The sequence below is a fragment of the Anomalospiza imberbis genome, chromosome 3 (genome assembly GCF_031753505.1).
Source record: "Anomalospiza imberbis isolate Cuckoo-Finch-1a 21T00152 chromosome 3, ASM3175350v1, whole genome shotgun sequence".
Classification (NCBI taxonomy): Eukaryota; Metazoa; Chordata; class Aves; order Passeriformes; family Viduidae; genus Anomalospiza; species Anomalospiza imberbis.
The window spans coordinates 103,315,991-103,335,888 of record NC_089683.1 but is presented as its reverse complement, the minus strand read 5'-3'; the positions used below and the strand labels follow the sequence as shown (position 1 = coordinate 103,335,888).

The following is a 19,898-nucleotide window of genomic DNA, read 5'->3' as shown; positions in this document are numbered from 1 at the left end:
CCATTCATTAATGTAATGGAGCTGCAGAGAAAGCCAGGGGTGGTTTGTCCCCCATCACTGGTACTCAGGGGGCCTGGAAGTGAGGGATTTTTCTGGCCTGACCTGTTGCTGAACAAGGCAATCCTCTACTGAGGGACTGGGCTTCTGAGAGGAACGGTATTCCCTGGGAATAAGGAGCCCCTGCCATGGCTGGAACAGCATTTTCCCAACTGCTGCCTTGGAGAAGCAGCAAAACCCAGCAGGTGTTTGGGACAAGCAGACCTAGGCTTGGCTGTGTCACTTACCCACACAGGAGCTACATCAGGAAGGTAATTCAGTGTTCTCACCATGGTATAAAAATAGCCTTAATGGGTTTTCGTGATTGCTTCCTTGGGAGGAGACTTTTAGAAAATGCTAAAAGATGTATTTAATGAAAAAGAAGCAGATCAAAGACGAATAGTTTTTCCTCTTTTGTTGTTCGGGTTTTTGTTTGTTTGTTTGAAAGAACCAGTTTAATTAGAGTTTGGAGGTTTATTATGAGTGGAAATTTTGATTTTAAACTTGCTCATAGATGTGGAAATAAAAAGCTGAAGGTGGATCTGCATGTCCCAGGGGCCTCTCTGCCAGACTGGCTTGTATCCATGAGCCCAGGTGAGAAGCTCCCAAAGCATGGGATGCTCTGTTTGGAGGGGGATGAGGAGTAGAGCTGGCTTTACCTGAATCCTGGTCATCGAGGACATTGGAAATGTGCATCAGAGGCTGTCACATTTTTAATGTTCTTTAGGAGTGCAAAGCTCTTTGATCTGGAACTGTTCCTGTCCTGGCTGCAGGAAGCCTGAGGAAGAGCCTCTGCCAGGCTCGGGCACTGCTCAGCTGGGAACTTTGCTGGGCAAGCTCATCTGCCCAGACTGGAGAGGTTTCCCTCTGTCCCAGCATCCTGGTAGGAAACCCTGTGTGTCTGGACTCAGGAGTGTGGCAGTGCAGCCCCTCAAAATGAGACATCAACCAAATTGCTTCTTAACTGTTGTGTGTGCAGTGACTCCACACTGAGCCAGGCTGGGTCCTGCAGTTGGTCCTGGCCATGCCACTGTGAGTGCAGAGCCTCAGAAACGTGGAACTGCCTGTCTGGACAGGTGCTGATTCCCCTGCAAGCCAACAATTCCACATGGACTAATGGGTCCGTGCTGGGCAGAACCGTGGGTTTCATTGCAGAGCCTGACATGTGCACATAGAGTCCATCCCCGCCGCTCTTTACACCTTCACTTTTAGTTTGGGCTCACACCACGTTTGAAAGATTTCCTTGGATATTCTCCAGCTTTTCCTTGTGTCTGTGAGCTCTCCCTGGTAGCAAAAATATTTCTGAGCAGGTAAGTGATGGAATAGTCATGACTCCTTACAGAGCATGTCTGTGTATGTGTGTGTGTGTGTATTTACAGATGTGCATATATGTATGTAAATTTGGCAATATATAGAATAATTCTGCCCCACTTATAGATGGTTTTAATCTGGGAGCAGGCAGAGGGGGCACAGAATGTGGAAGGATATATGGACATGCAGCTAACGAGAAGGGAAGGGAAGTGGCTGGAGGCTGAAGGGATGTAATGCCACATTGGGTCCCCAGTGTGGCAAGCACATATGCTGCCACACAGCAAATGCAAAGTGCCACCACCAGTGACAAGTGGATTGCACCTAAGGAAAACAGCTGTGCCCAGTGCCCAAATCCAGTCAGCCTCCCGACCCTGCATGTCCCTGCTCTGATGTGGATTAAACTGGTCAGGTCTGGGAGCCTCTCCGGGCGCGCCTTGCACAGCAATAATGGCTCAGTAAATCTCTGGAATACTTCTTGCGTGGCCGCCTCTTTTGCATTTGCAATCTTGCATTTGTGGGATTGTTTTATTTTGTTTTATCTTAATTTATTCTGCTGCACTCGGCATGGCAGGAACACTTTGATTATCTGTGTAGATCATTGCATGGTTTAGTGCAGTTCTGTGTTACAAACCCTCCCACATAATCCTGTTATTTGTTCATAATTTTTCTATTTTGAAGAAACATCCTTTGACACCTGAGCTGGATCTGCTTTTCTTAGGCATAAATATAATTGTCCCTGGTGAAGAGCATCTCCCTGACTGGTCCCATCCCCTCTGTATATATTTGAATATATAAAATATTAATAAATTATGCCAAATGTTTAATCATATCCGTTTGACTCTACGAGGCTCAGTATACGTAGGCTTTCCTGTTAACTGCCTCTGTGATATCTACATACTGCTGATTTGTTGTTGAGCTGGAGTTTTTAAAGCAAAATAAAACTGAGGTTTGCAGTTTGATTTGAATTAATCAGGTCTGATTAGACAGGAACATATCAGGCTGTTCTGGAAATCCCTGAATCTCTCTAATTCAATTTCATGTGTTATTCAAAAAGAAATAGTTCATAGCTTAAGCAAAAGTGCTATTTATTTAACACTGTTTTTTTCGGAGTGCTAAATCTTATGGAGGGGGGCATTGTGACAATGTTCAGGGTGTAGGAAAGAAAGCATTTTGTTTTATGAAAATACAGATATTTTAGAATGGAGTCACCTGCTGGTAGATCTCATAAATGTACATAAAAGGATGCTCCCTAATATTATTTGGTTTTTTCTTCCCATCACCCTGACTGTCCATCTAGGAAGCTTTGATAGCTGGAGCCACAAAACCAGAAGACTGTATTTAGTTTAATAAGCCAATTTAAAGAGAAAGGTTGGAATCATATACGGCAGAGGACAATTATGCAAACTAAATGATTCTTCAATTAATAATGAGATCCATGAAAGGCAAAGCAGACAGGATGCTCCTGCGAGGAGAAGAAGGCTCCTGATCCCCACCACGGTGTGGAGGGACGGGAGTGGGGCAGGGGCAGCTCCCAGACAGAACCTGGAGGGGCTCTGGGGGTGGCATCTCTTCGGGGGAAGCCTCCAGTGGAAGTTCGGCATTCCTGGACAGGCTTCCCTGGGATGCCCTCTATCTCCCGGAGCTCTGTCAGGAAGCGGCGAGTGGGGCTGGCTGAGCACCTCTCCGGCCCCACACTGAGGACGGTGCCGGGGAGGTCACAATCCCAACCCACTCTTCCCTTCCTTGCCCTCGGGAGACACGCAGCCCCCCCTCCAGAGCCACCCGTTCGGCCTTCCCCATGGAGATCTGATCCTTCTTTTCAGTGCCTGGCTGAGCCAGAGCAAGCCCTAAGTTAGAGATGGTGGAGAGCCAAGAGTTTGCAGCCTGAGGCAGCCGGGGGGAGAGCAGGAATGGCGGGAGAAGGGGAAGGAGCGATTATCGGGAGTGATTGTTCGGGAGGGCAATAGTGGGAGGTGCTGTAAGTGACAGGGATTCACTGTGGGACGCAAATCACTTAAAGCAAAGCCATTAGGATCAATTTAAAATACCAAAGAGGGAGGCTAAAGTGACAATAGCATATTTTAATTGAAATCACAAATATCATTCTGGTTTAAAAGACCAGGCAGAGTTACTTTATCTGAACACAGGAAAAACTTTTTCAATTAAAAAAAAAAAAAACAAACAAACAAACAAACAAACAAAAAAAAAAACCACCAAGCAAAGATCACATTTGAACTATGGTGGGGTTTTTTTTTTTTTGCTTTTTTTTTTTTTTCAAAAAGCTCTTAAATCCCATCTATATATATATATATATATATATATTTCTATTTTAACGTTCTCTTTTCTTTTGACTTGATGGTCATATTATAAATGGAATTAACTACATTACTAATGCTTTTAATTCGATTTTAATAGAGCCTAGGGCTGAAGTATGGAATCAGCACATGTCCCATTAAAAGAAAAACACAGTTACGGGGACAATAAATAGCATGTCCAGATAAACACTTTTATCTGTGTGTTAGTTTTCTTTATTGAGCTGAGTAGCCCGTGTGCAGAGACTGGGGTTTTTTAAGACATTTTTCCAAAGCTGAAGCCCACATGATGAGATTGTTACTGGTTTTGGCAGCAGCAATGTGAACTTGGTAAAAGAGCCTGGCATGGGAATCCACCGAGTCCTGACATATCCCATTTGCCCCAAACTCTTTGATTTCTGCTCACAGAATCTGACATGTGTGGGCATTGACCTTGCTCTTTTAAATAAGCTTATTTTAGAAGACCTCTGCAGAACGCTGTGTGTTTGGCCTCGATGTAAGCTGTTAGGGAAATGTAGTACAAACACAGAAGTTGTATGTTTTGAATGCCAGAGATGTTAAGCAGCAGAGCAGTTGGTAAAAGCTGTACTTCTGACTGCTTTCTGTGCTCTCAACACGTGTCCTGAAAGAAAAGAAAAATTATTTATCCTGCTTTTGTGAGAAGGTTGTTATTCATTTATTTTTAGGAGGAAGTTCAGGACCAGACTGCTTTTTCAGTCCTACATATTCCAACTTAGGCCCTCAGACACTCAGTGGAGCAAAAGCAGCTTTTTTGAAAAGTGCCTGTTGGGGATGTCCTGGGTCAGTATCTCACAGTCCTGTAGAATCGCCCCTAGAAATGTCTCCGCAGAGAGCTGCTCGGGTACAGGGGTGACTTTTCCTTATGGAGCAGCACCCTCACCCTGCGTTTCAGGAAGGCCTTTAACCTTCACTGTGGAGATCTGGTTTTCATTCATTACAGGGGAGCAGCTGGGGTGGAAGTTCAGTCCAAGGGTTGCAATTTTGCCAATGCCAGCAAGGAAACAAATCACTGGGCCCCAACATGGCAACACACATGGGAGAGGGATTGAAAGTGCCTTTAAGAAACAGGTACAAAAAATGTCCCTCATTCAGCCTCTCTCTGCTCAAGCCACTGGAAAGCTACCAACCTCAGAAACAGCAAAAGCAGAAAAAAACTTGGAAACACCTGGGATGTTCATGTGGTGCCCACACTCCTGCACCCTTGGCTTGGGCTTTGAGCTTTGGAGCCTGGAAATTCGATTAGCTGGAGAAAGGGTTGCTGGGTCTCGCCATACCTGAGGAAGTGGCAGTAATATTCTGCAAAAAGGAAAGCAGGTATCCAGTCACCAAAATAAATGTAAATTTCAATTTCAATTTGTGGCCATGTGCAGTTCTTCAGGACAAAACCTGGCTCAGTGTGGAGCAAGGAAAGGCAGCTGAGCTGTGCCAGGACATGGATAACCCTGTTCCATGGCTCTGAGCACTCGGCTCAGTTGGCTTCCCAAGCCCCCAGGATGGACATGGAGACCCATCTCTGACACTGGGGTGAAAGGCTGTGAGTGTTTCAGAGAGCATTTCCTTGGCTAAAGGACTCCAGAGCGGATTTCCTCCTCTCTCTCCAAAGCCTCCTCCCTGATTCAGCAGGGCACAGGGAAGCCCTCCTGGTCCATGAATAATTCATCTCCAGCGTGTGCACAGGTTCGGAGCCCTGACCCAGGCAGTTTTTTTGGGAAATAAGTGAGCATCCTGCCACTGGTGCCAGTGCTGGTGTCTGCTCCATGGAGGATGGGCTGGAGCAGTGCCATCAGTCAGCAGGAAGGATGGCAGAGCTGCTGCCCCTCCTGCAAAGGGGCTGCCTGAAATTCCCTTAACCATCACTCACAGGCTCATTTTGCCAGGGAAGTGGCTTTTATTTGTTGTGAGTTCTCCATACAGAACAAAACCTAAATAGTGTAACATATTCTGGGCTCTGGGCAGATAAAAATTGAAAGGGCCGGGTGTTTGTGCAAGTGGAGTGATAGTGACAAGTACCACATTGGGTCCCCAAGGATGGTGTCGGGGGACTTGATCCCCATAAAATGATGAAAGACTCTGATGTAATGGTGTTCTGTGAAACAATTTGAACATAAATGCTACTTTCTGTCCCATTAGCAAATGACTGCCATTGTACCAGGATTTTTAATTTTTTTGATATGTGTTTTGAGCACACTGAGACCAAAACCTTGCGTTGTGATAGTGCTGCAGAAAGATTTAAAGGTTGTGATGGACTAAAAATTGAAATGCAAATCACACTTTCCCACAACCTCCTGCTAAGGCCCAAATTTTTATACATCAGGTCATGCAATCCTGATGAAGAATCAGTGATCTGCCTTTCCTGGGATTCACAAATTAGTTACAGTCCAAGGTATCATTTCCTACAAAAGAACTGTAACTTACCAAGTGAAAGTTTGTCACTGAAGACAGTCCCCTGATCTTACATTAATTTTGCCAGCTGCAATGCCACCAAGGATCCTTTCCCAGACAATGCAAACATACACATCACAGCTCCCCACTCTGCAACATGCTCTCACTGAATATAAACACACTGTATATATTGATCCTCTCCCTCTTGCTTTTTTTCTTCCCCAGCGTGCAGGTGGTAAAACACTGACTGCCATGAACTTCATCAGGAAAAAAAAATAAAAGAGGAAAAAACTGTGGTTTGGAAGCGGCTGGATGGCATACTGCAGGCTGGGAATGTGTCTGCCAAAACTACCACAAGGAGAGTGGGGCATAAAGGCATTTGTGGAGCATTCTGTTTGCTAATTATTCATGGAATTTCAGGTAAGGAACACCCAATGTGATTTGTTATAATAAGGAGTGGCCTGGGTTTTGCTTTCCAGGGTGGCTTTTTTCCATCATTATTATTTTTATTTTTATTGCTATCATTACAAATGCCCAGCTCTCTCTGGCTGGGAGCACAGTTCACAGAGGGGCTGTGGGGTAGCACAGGGCATTTTTAGCCATGCACATGCCAGGCAGTACCAGCACATATCTCCAGGCCCTGCTGCATCCCAGGGCAGGATCTGTTCCTGGCTATGACAGGACAGATCCCTCCCAATGTTTCACCTCTCCAAACACAGGAGTCTGCTGGGGGTTCACAAGTGCTGCTTATGGGCTCAGTTTGTAACAGTTTTGAGCTGGTTCTCTGTGCCCTGAACCACTGAGGATTCCCAGGAAGCATTCTGATCACTCCTTTCCCTTCCAGCTATTTAGAGGTTCCTTCTACACAAAAATGTGCTGGAAATTACCACCAGCAGTGCATCTCTGGTTTGCATCTGGTTGCCATCCTGCAACTTTAACTAGTCCTACAACTTACTGCTAATTAACTCCCAGCTAATGGTGATCCCTGCCAGTGCTGCAGCATTCTGGAGTCCGTGGGTATTAACGAGAATTAACATTTGTTGAGGGCCATGGTGGGAGCTGCCTGTCTGCAGCATTTCAGGGGTCCCTGTTGCTGGAATGTTTGATTGCCTCCTCCAGTAATTAGCACTGACACTGAGCAAGTTTTCAGAGGTCTCACTTGGCTGTGCAGAGACCAAAGACGCACTGAGCTCTGTCTATGGTGAGGAGAGGCCAATAATAATGTATTCCCCAATAATAATGTATATCACTGCTTCTCTCCACTCCCCTGGCACAGGTAAGAGTGCCAAGGGATGGAGTCAGTGGCTGTCCCCTGCTGCACTTTTCCCTGCTTTGTTGTCCTGCATTGAATGCTCTTTCGCTACTTTTTAATGTGTAGAGAACAATTTAAACATTTTAACTTAAAGTCAATTGCCTCCTTGCTTTGGGAATACGATGGTAGTTAAAATGCTACAGGAGTTTGGCACACCAGCAGTGAGTAACTCTGGTGGGCCCTTCTATGCCTGTTTAAAAGAGGGTGCATAATCAGAATTAAAGCACAGGGAATACAGAGAAATACAGGCCCTTGTAACCCTTGAGGGGTGGATGAGCATGTGGCTGGTGCTTCTTTAGGAACATCAATAGCCTGTTTGGAAAAAGAGGTGCTGGGGAATGTCGCTGTCTCCCTGCTCAGCTTCCCAAATCCGCTCTGCAGGGAGAGGCACGCGCTGCACACCCCGCCCGCGGCTCTGGCCTGGCCTGGCACTGCAAAAGGAGATTTTCCATGTGCTACTGTGGAGAGGAAGCTGCTCTCGCCCTCACCCTGAGGAAGATGAGCTATAGGAATATACAAGGGGCTTTTTTTATAGCTCGGGGCCCAGGAGGGGAAGCAGTGGTCATGAGCAGAGGCTGGAACTTGGCTTGTTAAGTAAATCTCAGGCTGTAGCTGGTTTTAATTTATTTTTTGTTTTATGTGCAGGAGACTAGGCCTTGCAGGTCTGGCTAATATCAAAGCCTGGGGTTTTGTAGATTTTTAATCAAGGTCCACTTTGGGGGGTTCTGTTTTTGGGGCTTGTGGATGTGTAGGAATTTTGTCATGTTTTTAATTTTTTCTTGCTGCAGTGTCTGGATTCCTTTAGTTCGACTTTTCCATTCTTCAGACTTGAGCCAAGTGAGCCATTTCAAATAACCCAGCACTTTCCAGAGATTTTTTTTTCGGTTGTTTGGGGTTTTTTTGGTTTAGGATATTTCTTTTTTTTTCTGAAGCAGACTTGCAGTCCAGTTTCTCTGAAAATCACAGACAGCACTGCAATCCTACCCCATTGCCTTTCAATAATTTGGCATTCTTTGCACTGTCTGAATAGTTTATTGTTCATCAAATCTGTATGAAAATAATTTTATATACATTTTTTGTTTGTTTCGTCCCTCTGCTGGCAGGAAAAGTAAATCCCAAAGTATTTCAGCAGGTGCTATTAATATGCAAATAATGGAGAGTACACTGGGTCTAATAGACCTCCCAACTACATGGGAGGTGTCGCTGTTGGAGCAAATTAGCTTTCTGTAATTTGCATGCTTTTCACAGCCTCCTGGGATTATATTTTAGATCAGAGACAATAAAAGCATATGCTGTTAGTTTTAAATGTAACTAATTTTAGACTTTGAAACCATTTTAACCTAACTTCTTAGTGTTAAACTGTTATTTGCACAGAAACTTTCCACAGAGCTTGTAATTTGCACAGCCTTTCTGTTCTCCCATCAACTGCTCCACCTCTCTTTCCAGGTTAAAAGAGAAGAAGGGAATCTACCAGGTGGCTGCACCTTGAAAAACAGGTATTTCTCACAAAATCCAGATTGTTCTAGCCTGGTTCTGAGTCTGCATTCATGTCCTGATGGGGTCTAGATTGAGCTTTTTATGTCAAACTTCTTCCCTCCCATTTGGCATCTCTGTATGGTGTAAATCCATCCCAGAAGGATGCTGTGGCCCCTGCTGGCTGCTCACGGAGGGAAGAGGCTGCTTGTACCATCAGAAAATCTTCTTTGCTCACCCAGCAAAGCAGAATCCCTGAGCTGATGCGGCACTAATGCCCAGTGTGGCTGTGATTGGTGAGAGCCTGTTGGGAAACTCTGTTTGGAACAAACGGGAAGAAAAGTAGGGGTTTCACAGCAGGCTCAGTCTGTAGAGTTACACATTACTGACTTGTACTGGCACATTATCAATGGCACTTTCCAATTGGTATTGACAGCAGAAATTCCACTGTTGATGCCTGTGCTTTGGGACAATGGGAATGATGGGACCTATGGAGCTGTCTGTGTTCCAGGTGCTGCCATGGCTGCTTCCTGCTGGACTGGCCAGGTGGGTGACACAGGGCAGCCACTCCGCCCTGCCTCTTGTCCCCATCCTGCCCTTGTGGAGCTGGTAGGACCCAACTTCTGCTGCATGGAAGGAGTGCAGTGAGGGCTGTGAGAGGAGCTGCAGACAGAGCTGTCAGTCTGGGGAAGGTGCAGCCCCTGTGTTTTGTCCCAGTGCCCAAGGTGAGATTTGGGAGTTCCCTGTGGCACAGCTGCTCCATTGCTCTTAAATCTCTGTGCAGGGTGTCCAGATCACTGGGGCTTGTGGTGGCCATCCTTTACTTCAGGGGGGACAGAGTTCAGGGGTAGGATCAGACACATGGAGGAGATGGCAGCCAGGTGGAGATCAAGTTAACATTATCAGATTTATTTCAGCAATGGGAATGGTGAGTGTGGCATGAGAGAGTGAGTCTAGAGGGGTGCTTTGAGACAAGAAACTCTTGGGATGCAGCTTTGGCCATACAGCATTGTGTGGTGAGACTCTTCTGAATTTCTTGGGCCACAACTTTGCCATCAATGTTTTATAGGTGTGTTTCACACAGACAATGTATAGAAGCAGTTTGTTTCCTAAGGAGTGCTCTTAAAGCTGGAAAATACTGGGTGCTAATTTTTTTCTCTCATCTCACCCTAAATGTTTTCTAGCATTAATACCAGTGACGTCCCACTTCTGCTGCTTTTTATTAATGGGATGCGGCCTGCCAGTTATAAGCTTGGGCAATGGAGTTGGAAGCACTTGCTTTATTTAAAAATTAAAACAAAAAGAAAAAAATAAATGGCTCTGATTACTCAGGTGTCGACAGAAAAAAACTGCGATGTTGTGCCAGATGGCTGCATTTGTGAAGCAGAGTGTAGTCAGAAGGAAAGTGGAAGGAGACAAGGCAAGTGTACATCAGGAGTGCGAAAACATGACCAAAATACCTTCAGCCTTGTTTCACCAACACTGGATTAGGAGGCAACTGTGGTGAGATGCAAGCAAAGAAAAGCAGAAGGGGACACTGTTTGGAAAACAAAAATGTCTTTCACAAAAGCTTTGAATTAACAAAAATCAGGAGGTTTTGCATTAAATGGGCCAGTGCCTCGGAGCACTGTGCCAAGTGCCACTGCGAAGTGCCACACGTGACAGAGTAAAGTGGTGATGGCAGCAGGTTGTGTCGGGCCCAGGGCGCACTGGAGCAGGATGTGCTGCTGCCAGGCATCACCGAGTGCCCGCTGTGCCCGGGGACTCCAACGCTGCCCAGCACCGGCCACGGCTGCACGGGCCCGGGAAGGGTTTCCCAGGGATGTGGGAGCTGTGCTGGCTCCTCCCTCTGCCTGTGCCCACAGGTGGCACCCAGGAACCCTCGTGGTGGGGTCTGGGTTATGTGCACCCCAAAGTGGGCACTTGTGACACCAGCACTGGCTGGTTTGTGCCTCAGGCTGTTTGGACTCGTTCCCCACCTCCTGCAGAAGCTTCACTCAACTTCTGCTGCCAGGCCAAGGTCCGTGCCAAGCTTGTAAAAGCCGAGCCCTTGGCAGGCCTGTGGGCAGGGGCTTTGTTACCCTTTTATATCCTGAAACAGAGCCTGGGCACTTTCAACTTTGCTTCCATGCTGACACTTTTGGCTGTCACACAGGGAAAAGTTTAGAATAGCTTGATCTCAGATCACAAATCCAATTTTTTTTCCATGGCTGGCTCTGCCCAGACTGCTTTGGAGTTCTACCCTCTCTCCTCCTCTATGGTGTCTCTTGTGAAGAGGAGGCTTTGACATGGGCACTCTGAAGGTGTGGCCTCTTGTCTCTTAGCCTTGGTTGTATCTTGGTTTACAAACTTGGTGGTGCTTGGGTTTTGTCACAAGAGTCTGAAATCCTGGTGTTAGGCTGCATTTGATTAGAACATGGCCAGGAAAATCTGTGGTGATTGTTACCCAGACCATTTCCACACATCTGTCTCACCTGCCCAACCCCTTTTCACAGGTACTTTCTAGCAATGAACTTCATCCAAAGATACTGAAGGTAGGTTATGTTTCCAACAACAGGTACAGAGAAAATGGCAGAAACATGGAACTTCCTCTGATCCCTGCTCTAGTACAACTAAAGCTTGAATGTGAGTTTCATTCTTTTATTTTTATAAAATCTGAATTTCTACACTAACTTTGGATCAGAAGTTTATTCTTCAACCAGGAAGATGTTTTGTTTTTTGTTGTTTTTTTTTTTTTTTTTTGGCTACAATCTGCATTGTCTTATTTGGGGAGTATGTTCACAATTGAGAAAGAATTGCCTTTATTAACAAATCAAAAGCTTGTGCTGTCAAAACTGAAATCGTTCTACCTTTTTATGTGCAAATTAGAGCTTCTGTCAAACCTTCAGCCATGGTGCATTTAATTTGTGGAAATATAAAAATATCTGGCTTAATATTCAAATATTCTGCAATAGGAAGGAAATATTTGAAGTGATGCATTGCAGTCAAGATTCTCAAAAAAATAGATTTGAAAGAAATAAAGTAGTGCTTTAACAGAATTTATTTTCCCTACTTTTGCCAGAGTTCAGAGCAGTCCTTAGAAGTGTGTTGAAGTTTTACAGGTGTCTGAATATCTGGTTGGATCATGGCCCTTGGGAGTGAACCAAGCTAAATCTAAGTGTGTCCAGGGCAGGGGAGCTACATCCGCTGGGTTTTTCCTTAGGAAAGGGTCACAAGATGTTTATTTTTTTAATTAATGGCAAAGGTACTGAGAAACTTTTCAGTCAATTCATTAAAGTTGGGGTTAAACAAAAAAAAAAGAAAAAAAAAAAAAAAGCAACTATTGGTTCCAGCATAGTAACTTGTGTTTTGGAAGGTATTTGTAGAGAGGGTAAAATTCTGATTATCTGAAGCTGGGCCCTGGTTCTGTATTTAGGTTTCCAAATAAAGAGCTGTGTGCCTAGCAAGGTGAGACACTGATGGACTGAACCTGAGCTCCTTCCAGAACAAGCAGTTTGGGTTTGGGCCTGAGGCAGCCCACACTCATCCTGAGCCCGGAGCTGCTGGTTTCCTTCTGCTCTTTGAAGCAACTTGTCCTGCTGTTGGCCTGGTTCTGTTGGGAGGACAAGGAAAACCCTGCAGAACCACCTGCAGAAAGCCTTTTGAGTGTGCTCAGTGTCTTTAGCTGCATTTTGACTGATTAGGGCTTTTTCCTAGTCCCAGCAGGCTACTTCATGTTAAATTCCCAGCTCTCCTGTGACCCAGGAGCCTTTCCCGTGGCTCTTTGAGAGGAGAGTCCTATCCAGGCAGGCTGTTTGCCCATCATTTTTCTCCAATCACATGAGAATACCTTGTCCTGTCTTTGGGGAAGTTTTAATGGGGTCCCTTTCACCTCATTATTTCCAAGGCCTGAACCAGGAACTTTGCTCTTCTGCAGAGTTGAGAGGAGAGGAAGTGGCTGTTCCTTGAGGAGCAGCTTCAGTCCCTGAAGTGCCAGTGCCATTATCTCACAGCAAAGGCCACTGGAGCAGTGCATCAGTGATGCCTGTGGCCAGGGTGGGATGTGCCACCTGGTGCAGGTGTTGTTTCCAGCCACCTGGCTCCAGCAGAAGAGCCTTTCCCACCACACCAATAGGGTCACAACTGCCTACTTCTGTGCAGAAGGTGCATAAAATGTCCCATGAATTGCTGTCAACCGTCAGAAGCTCCTTTTGGGGGTGAATTATTGTCTGCAGGCATCCAGAGCACTTGGTCCCCTACAACTTTAATGCTACTGTCAGCAATGCAGAATTCCAGCAACCAGGGTTTTTACATTTAGTTCTTCTGGCTCATCTCTCCAAGGGGGCTCCTGCGGGCTGAATGTGCAGTGCACTGCATGTGAAGGTGTTTATTAGCCCATTATCCATAATTAATGGCAAGGCAGCTACTGAGGCTGTGGGCTGTCCCAGGCAAAGCCTGCATGTTCTCTTTTCATACCCATGCCCCAGCATGAATTATATCATGTTCATATTCAGCCTCTCACCATCAGAGACCAACAAAGTGGTTTGGGTTGGGATCTCCTCTTTCAGGCCATAAACATATGATCCAGCCACCCCATAAAGTACATTCCTCCAGCCTTCCATGGATTCTCAGGCATAGCTGTGGCATGCAGCGGGGTTTGAGTCTGGTCCCTGCAGCTGGAGAAATCCTGCCCAGCGCAGCTCTAAGGCACAGTGTGAAACAGGTGCTGGTGCTTCACTGGTGAGTTTTGCCTCTGCTGCAGTCACATCTTCCATTATTTTTCTAGAATAGTGGATACTGTGCTGTCCCCCTGCTTCCATGCAGGGATTCATGGACAAAGCTCTCTGAATGCCACAGTTTGCTGTGGTGGGAGGTGCAGGATGGAGGTGAGGGCACTGGTGGGCCGGGCACCTCCCTGGCAACTCCTACCCTGCCAGGAGTGCTGCAGCCTCGTGCACTTGATCCTTTAATTGGCCCATGTGCAGGCTGGACAGCTCTCTCTTTATTATTGTTATTATTATGCAATCAGACACTACTTACCTTCAGAATGTGCTGGAGATGCACTATTTATACAGAAACCATGTACACCGAGACCCATTTTCTCCATGGTGATTGCAGATAATGTGGAAAGCTCTGCTTTGATTCATTAGTAGAGCAAAAGACATAGTCAGGATTATTTGGTATAATTTACAGCACTTCAAAATGCATATATTTTCATAATATTCTAAATCTACCACTTGGGCTGGTAACTCAAGCTTTGCTGTAGTGCTGTCATCTTAAAATTAGGATGGTGCCATTTTTTCACTGGAACAGGACAACCTGGAAGCTCATTAAGTGTGGGATTTGTGGTGAGTGACCATTGTCCAGTGTTTGTAAAACTGTTCAGAGCTCTGGAGGATCCCTGGCACCTCCAGAGCCCTCAGAGTGAAGGGGAACCAACAAGCTGAAAACTTGTTTTCATACAATCATAGAATGGTTTGGGCTGGATGGGAGCCTTGACAATGATCCAGTTCCAACTGCAAAAAAGGCACAGCTCAGGCAAAAAAAAAATTGAAGGAATTTTGTTTCTTTGGTTGAAAAATAGAACCACTGAGTTAATTTTAATTAGTTCATTTTGTTTAGGAGAAAAGTATCCTTTAGTATATCTTTTGGATAAAATTTTGTGCTGCATAGACTCGGTATTGTTTTCTGAAAGCAAAACTCCTCAGATTAGCATTTTTTATTTCATATCCTTTCCTTTCTTGCCTTATCAGGACCATCCTTGGGCTGCATTGACCTGGGCATGACTTCATCCAGGCCAGTGCTGGATGAGCCTCCAGATTCTTGCCACTTACATTCACACAAACATCCAGCTCCATCCTGTGAAAACCTCTGAGTTTAAGCCCAGCTTTAAAGACAGAGTTTCAAAAATTCTTTCTAACCAATGGCAACCTTTGGCAAATCCTTATCATTTCCAAGTGTGGGTACAGATATTTTCTAAAAATGCAGATGGCAACTTCTGACAGCCATTTACAATTTTTTCACCCAACCATCATGTGCACATAGACCTCACCACCCTCACAGCAAGCCTTGTCCACTGGAGACAGTATTTAAAATATCACTGCTAAAGTGATTAAACTTACCTTATGCTCCTGAGACCACTGTGTGGGGGTTTATCCTTTTCTCCTTTCACTACTCATCTCCCTGGGACTTTGCTGGACACTGTGGAGTATTTGCCCACCTCTGGAAATCAGCTGTATAATTTACATGTCTAACTTCAGTTGCTTGGTTTTAGTACCATGAATTAAAATGTTCCAATTGTCACCTGAAAATCTTCCTTGGCCCATCCTGGGAAAAGACAATGTGGTCAGACAAGTTTTTCACTCAGTTCCCAGCTTCTCCCACCTCTAAACATGAGGTCACCCATGTACCTGATTTCCCAACTCAATCCCTCTAATCAGTTACATATTTTTAAATAATTGTCTAAAAAAATGGGCAGAAATTATGAGTATCATTACCAGTGAGAAGCTGCCTTCACTACTGCCATTCCCCCACATATGTATTTGCTTCTCTCTCTTAACACCTGAAATGTCTGGGAAAAAATTTAAACATGGCCAATGACCGCATTTAATGCAGGAGCTTTCACACCTCTGGGCTCTGTATTTATAGCTCTGTCATGTTTCTTTCTTGTACTGACCGGAGAAAAGGATTTTTTTTTTCTTATCTGATGAAAAGGTTGTCTGTCATGATGTGGTTATTGCAGCACAAAATATTGCCTAAAACTTGACCCTGAACAAATTTTGTACAAGGACAGTTTACCCCAGAATTGCAAAGGAGGTGAAAATCTCCTTGTGCTCTCCAAAGAGGGAAGCTGCTTGGGGTAAATAAAACTGGGGTGCGTCTCAAAATCATCACGGAGCCTCAATTTTAAATGCAGTCTCTGATCCTGGCTGAAGCCACTCTTCTCCTAGTGTTACTCCACTGTAATTGGAGTTTAACGTGGATTAACATGGATTTTCATTGATGGGCGAGTCAGAAATTTAAGAATTACATGTATTAATCATTGTGTGTGGCTTGAAAAACATTCAAGGTACTAGCAGCCTTATCAAGTGACAATTGTTCAATGAGTGTTGCCAACCAAAAAGAGAAATAATTTCTAATTAATTAGGACCTTCACAAATTTTCCATCCCTTTCCATTCACGTTGTCCATAAACAGACAGAGTTTTCTTTTTTTTTTTTTCCCATTAGACATAATTATTCCCAAAGTCTTTTGTGAAGGGAGGATAACTTTTCCTGCCTCTGAGGCATGGTACTTGTGAAGCAGACAAGAGGTGCTGTGCTCACAGACTGCTTACATGGGGCTGGTCCTTTTCCCTGATTGAGTGGATGTGACTTAGGGAAGTTTCTCCATTTAAGTTAGTTGTGTTATTTGTTCAGAACTTCTCTCTGCAAATATTTTAAGTGTTCTGGTTCATTCACTGTTAGAATGGCTAGAGGTAGCAGATGCAACTCCTGGCCCGCTGAAATGCACAGGAAATATTTCATATGGCAGTGCAGGATTTTATCCTTCCAAAATGCAGAATCCTTAATTAAGGGCTCAACTACTTACCCACTCTGCTGAGTCCCTCATCTGCCACTGCTAGTGGGCCCTTTATGAGCAGTTACCTGAACTCCTCCCCACCACTGTAAACAAGAACCTTCACTCTGGTAACTTTTTAAGAGCGGTAGTAAAAAAAAAAAAATTAAAAAAAAAGAAAGTAAAGAACTGCTGTCCAAGTCCCTTTAAAGTCGAGCGCGTGAGGCAGCCCCTGGCCAAAGGGAGGGCAGGGTGGTTGCTTTTTCAGAGACACAAAGCCAAAAGGGCTCTGTTTTCACATGCTAATGAAGCCCAAGGTGACAGGAATTTGGCAGAGCCTGATCCCAGCAGCTGCGGGCCAGGATGGAACTGGCCAGGGCATTACATTGAAGCACCACTGAACACAAACATACAGCCTGCTCCTAGAACTTCATCAGAAATTATTCCAGTGCCAAATGCCCTCACCATAGCCCAGGTTTTTGGCAAAGTATTTTTCAGATTAAGCGATAAATATTTTGGTAATTTAAGATCCTAGCGTCCAGACCCTGGATCGTTTGCTTTCTTTCCAGAAATACTTTGGAGGTGCTCAGTGCCCAGTGAGCTTCCAGGGTGAATTGTCAGTAAAGGGTACACTCACCCAGAGGAGATGCATTTCATAACACTTGTGCTGTGCATCATTAGGGATCATCTTCAAACTTTACCAGTGCTTCAGAATAGAAAAATAAGAAAAAAGATCAGAGCAAATTATAAATTTTTAAAGCAAATTTTTGAAGTTCAGCTCTTGTGCACCAACCTCATTCCCCAGAGGCACAAACACAATTGCCCCACATCCAAGCCAGTGGGGCTGCTCTGAATCCCAGTTTGGGAATGCTCTGACCATTTAGGTGCCACCAGAGTGATGGATCTGTCCCAGAAGTGCCACTCGCTGCACTGGGCACAGGAAGATGTGCCCACAAGTAGCTCCTGCAAAGTAAAACCAAACAGAAAGACCAACCTCTGCCAGACCAGGTGATTTATTTACCTTCAGGTGAAGCACGGCTGTTCTTTGCCACTTCTTTATGGACAGGAATTCAGCTCTGCATTTTAACAGAAAACATTGGAAATAAAACATTTTCAGGTGAGGGGAGAAATTTCAAGTTCCTTAAAATTACTGTGAAATCAATAAGTAAACAAACACAGGGCATGCTATTCTGTCACCTCCCTTTCCTTTTTTCCCCCCAGAAAGCCATTTCCAGCTGGATTTTCCCCAAGATGTTAATACTGTGCTGGGTTGGTTTAATGCTGACTGAAGCAAGGTAGCAAGCAGTTATTGCAGGCCTGACATGCCTGTTCTGCCAGGGAACAGCGTGAGCTTTCAACTCAGAAAACAAGGTGAACTTTGTTGGGTCATCAATCTGCTTTTGCCTGCCTTGGCCAGGTATGTGCTCACAACGAGGATGACTTTAATTCAGGATCAGTCTATTTGTACTTTCCTTAGTCAAGGCCTGAGTGGTAAGGGTGGAAAGTGTTCAGCCCCAAGGTTTTGGGGTTTCTTTCTGCAAAACAAGTTCTTTTGAAGAACTGGTCTGAAGTTTGTAGTAGTAGCTTTGTAGGCAGTTTGTTCACAGAGCTGATGTTCCTGATTGTGAAACTAGAAGCTGAAACATTTTAAACAGAGCCAGGTAAAGGCAATCTTTCCATTTTCTGCTTCCTAGAGTGCACTTGCAAAGGACAGCCACTCTTCAGTTGTTCCTCTTCAGCATGAATTCCTGTTCCATCTCCTTAATTCCTTAGATCTAGTCCTCAGATCAGAGGCAGGAACACAGCTCTGTGTCTCTGTAATGTGACAAAGAACCAGCACTGAAAATGGGCTTTAAATGGTGCCATTATGTTGATTTAGTTGGATTTTGCCTGAGAAATAATATGCAAATTAAAGCAATACTCACAAGGATGTGCACCATACTTAAAAATATACCTTTAATGCTCAGGGTCCAAACATTCCTGTTTTCTCTTTCATATATTTCGTTAGCTCTATTTCCCCTTGGTTTTCTTTCTTTAAGCCTGATGCTGCTCCTAGGATGTGTGTGCTTGTATTTGTGTGCATGTGTAGGCCCATGATTGTTTCTACTGCTAAAGCTGGCAACGTAGCTACTGTTTTCCAAGCTCAGTTACTATTTTGGCAAACCATGGGTATTTGGGGATATGAAAACTGCTCAACTGCCTTAAGGGAAAAAATTCCATAGGTTTTTGTTTCCATACTTTCCAGTTTTCCACTCATCAGTTGCAGGCTTGTGTTGAAAAATGTCTTTCAGTGTCAGAACTTCTGAAGAGCAAACCCCAGCGGTGGGGAGCAAGTTCACTCTCTCTGAGCAGGACTGGCTGCTATAAGGGAATAAATAACAAATAACGCAAGCAGATGAATATTAATTAATACCAAAGCACACCTACCCCTCTGAATTGCTTTCTCTGTTCACATTCTTGCCATTTGAGCAGCAGGGCAGCACCAGCTCTCCTCACATATTGCAGCCCGAGAAAACAGCTCCAAAGGGCCAAAAGAAGCAAATCAAATGTATTCGTTATTACGGCTGACCTTAGGCAGGCAGTATGTGGAGCTGCGGGAATCATTCACGGAATCTCTGATTATAAGTATGGTGATAACTGGTAAGACTGTGCTGAACTACTGTGAAACAATTCAGGTAGTCAGCAAACAGGGCTAATTGCTAGTTTGGGGGAGATTATGGGTAATTTACTGCCCACTGAGGGCTTCTACCTAAAAATAAGCTTTTTTTTTTCCTCCCTTTGGACAGCACTTGCATGTTAATGTAGAATTCCTGATGCAATTACATGTGAAGAGGACATTCAGATGCACTTCCATAAATGCCCTTCTGCTTCTCAATTACATTAACTGTCTTTGTAGATCCTTTGATAGAAACCATATTCTTCACTTTTTTTTAAATAGCAAACAGGCACTGAGCTAGACTTTGCTGTTATCCAAGATGTCCCGATCAAAGGGCTGAGGGTAACACAATAAACACAAGGAAAGAAACTCCTGGTGGTTTCCAACACAAACTAACGGGGAAGTGTCAAGTGAGCAGCTACTGACAATTCCAGCCCCAAAACCAAATGTTCGTGTGTGAAACTCCACCTTTGAGAAGGAAGAACAAACACCCACAGAGTGTTTTGGCTATAATTACTTCATTTAAGGGGAAAAAGAAAAAAGTGCTGGATTAAATTTGCTAAAGTCAAGGCATTAATATTTTTGGCATGTAAAAATGTAAACCAAATGTTTAAATGAAATGTCATCCCCTGGGTTCACATTTGCCCACTGAACTATGGTGCACACCCTCCACAGACCTTCATACAATACACATTTTTCAGTTCATTGAAGAAGGCCCCTGCTGCTTCTCAAGGAAAACTAACTTGCAGAAGCAAAATAAATACTGGCATGGCGCTGCAGCAGCGGAGCCTTGGAGCACAGATGTGCAGCACTGCCGGCTTTTCCATCAGATAAGGAGCATCCAGACATAATCACTCCAG

The 19,898-nt window shown here is 44.6% G+C and overlaps 2 long non-coding RNA genes across 3 annotated transcripts in view; both read left to right on the top strand.

Moving 5' to 3' along the window:
- LOC137471669 (uncharacterized) overlaps window positions 1–19,898 on the top strand; it is a 139,624-nt gene that overhangs the window by 113,851 nt on the left and 5,875 nt on the right. The window contains exons 3-5 of one of the 2 annotated variants that reach the window (XR_010997769.1): window positions 6,288–6,482; window positions 8,821–8,870; window positions 9,009–9,497. This is a non-coding gene — a long non-coding RNA (uncharacterized lncRNA). Of the gene's footprint in view, window positions 1–6,287; window positions 6,483–8,820; window positions 8,871–9,008; window positions 9,498–19,898 lie in introns of those variants that run through there. The other variant, XR_010997768.1, reaches the window with a different exon arrangement.
- Window positions 11,075–17,849, top strand: LOC137471670 (uncharacterized). The gene is made up of 2 exons (XR_010997770.1): window positions 11,075–11,472; window positions 17,604–17,849. It is a non-coding gene; the product is annotated as an uncharacterized lncRNA (long non-coding RNA).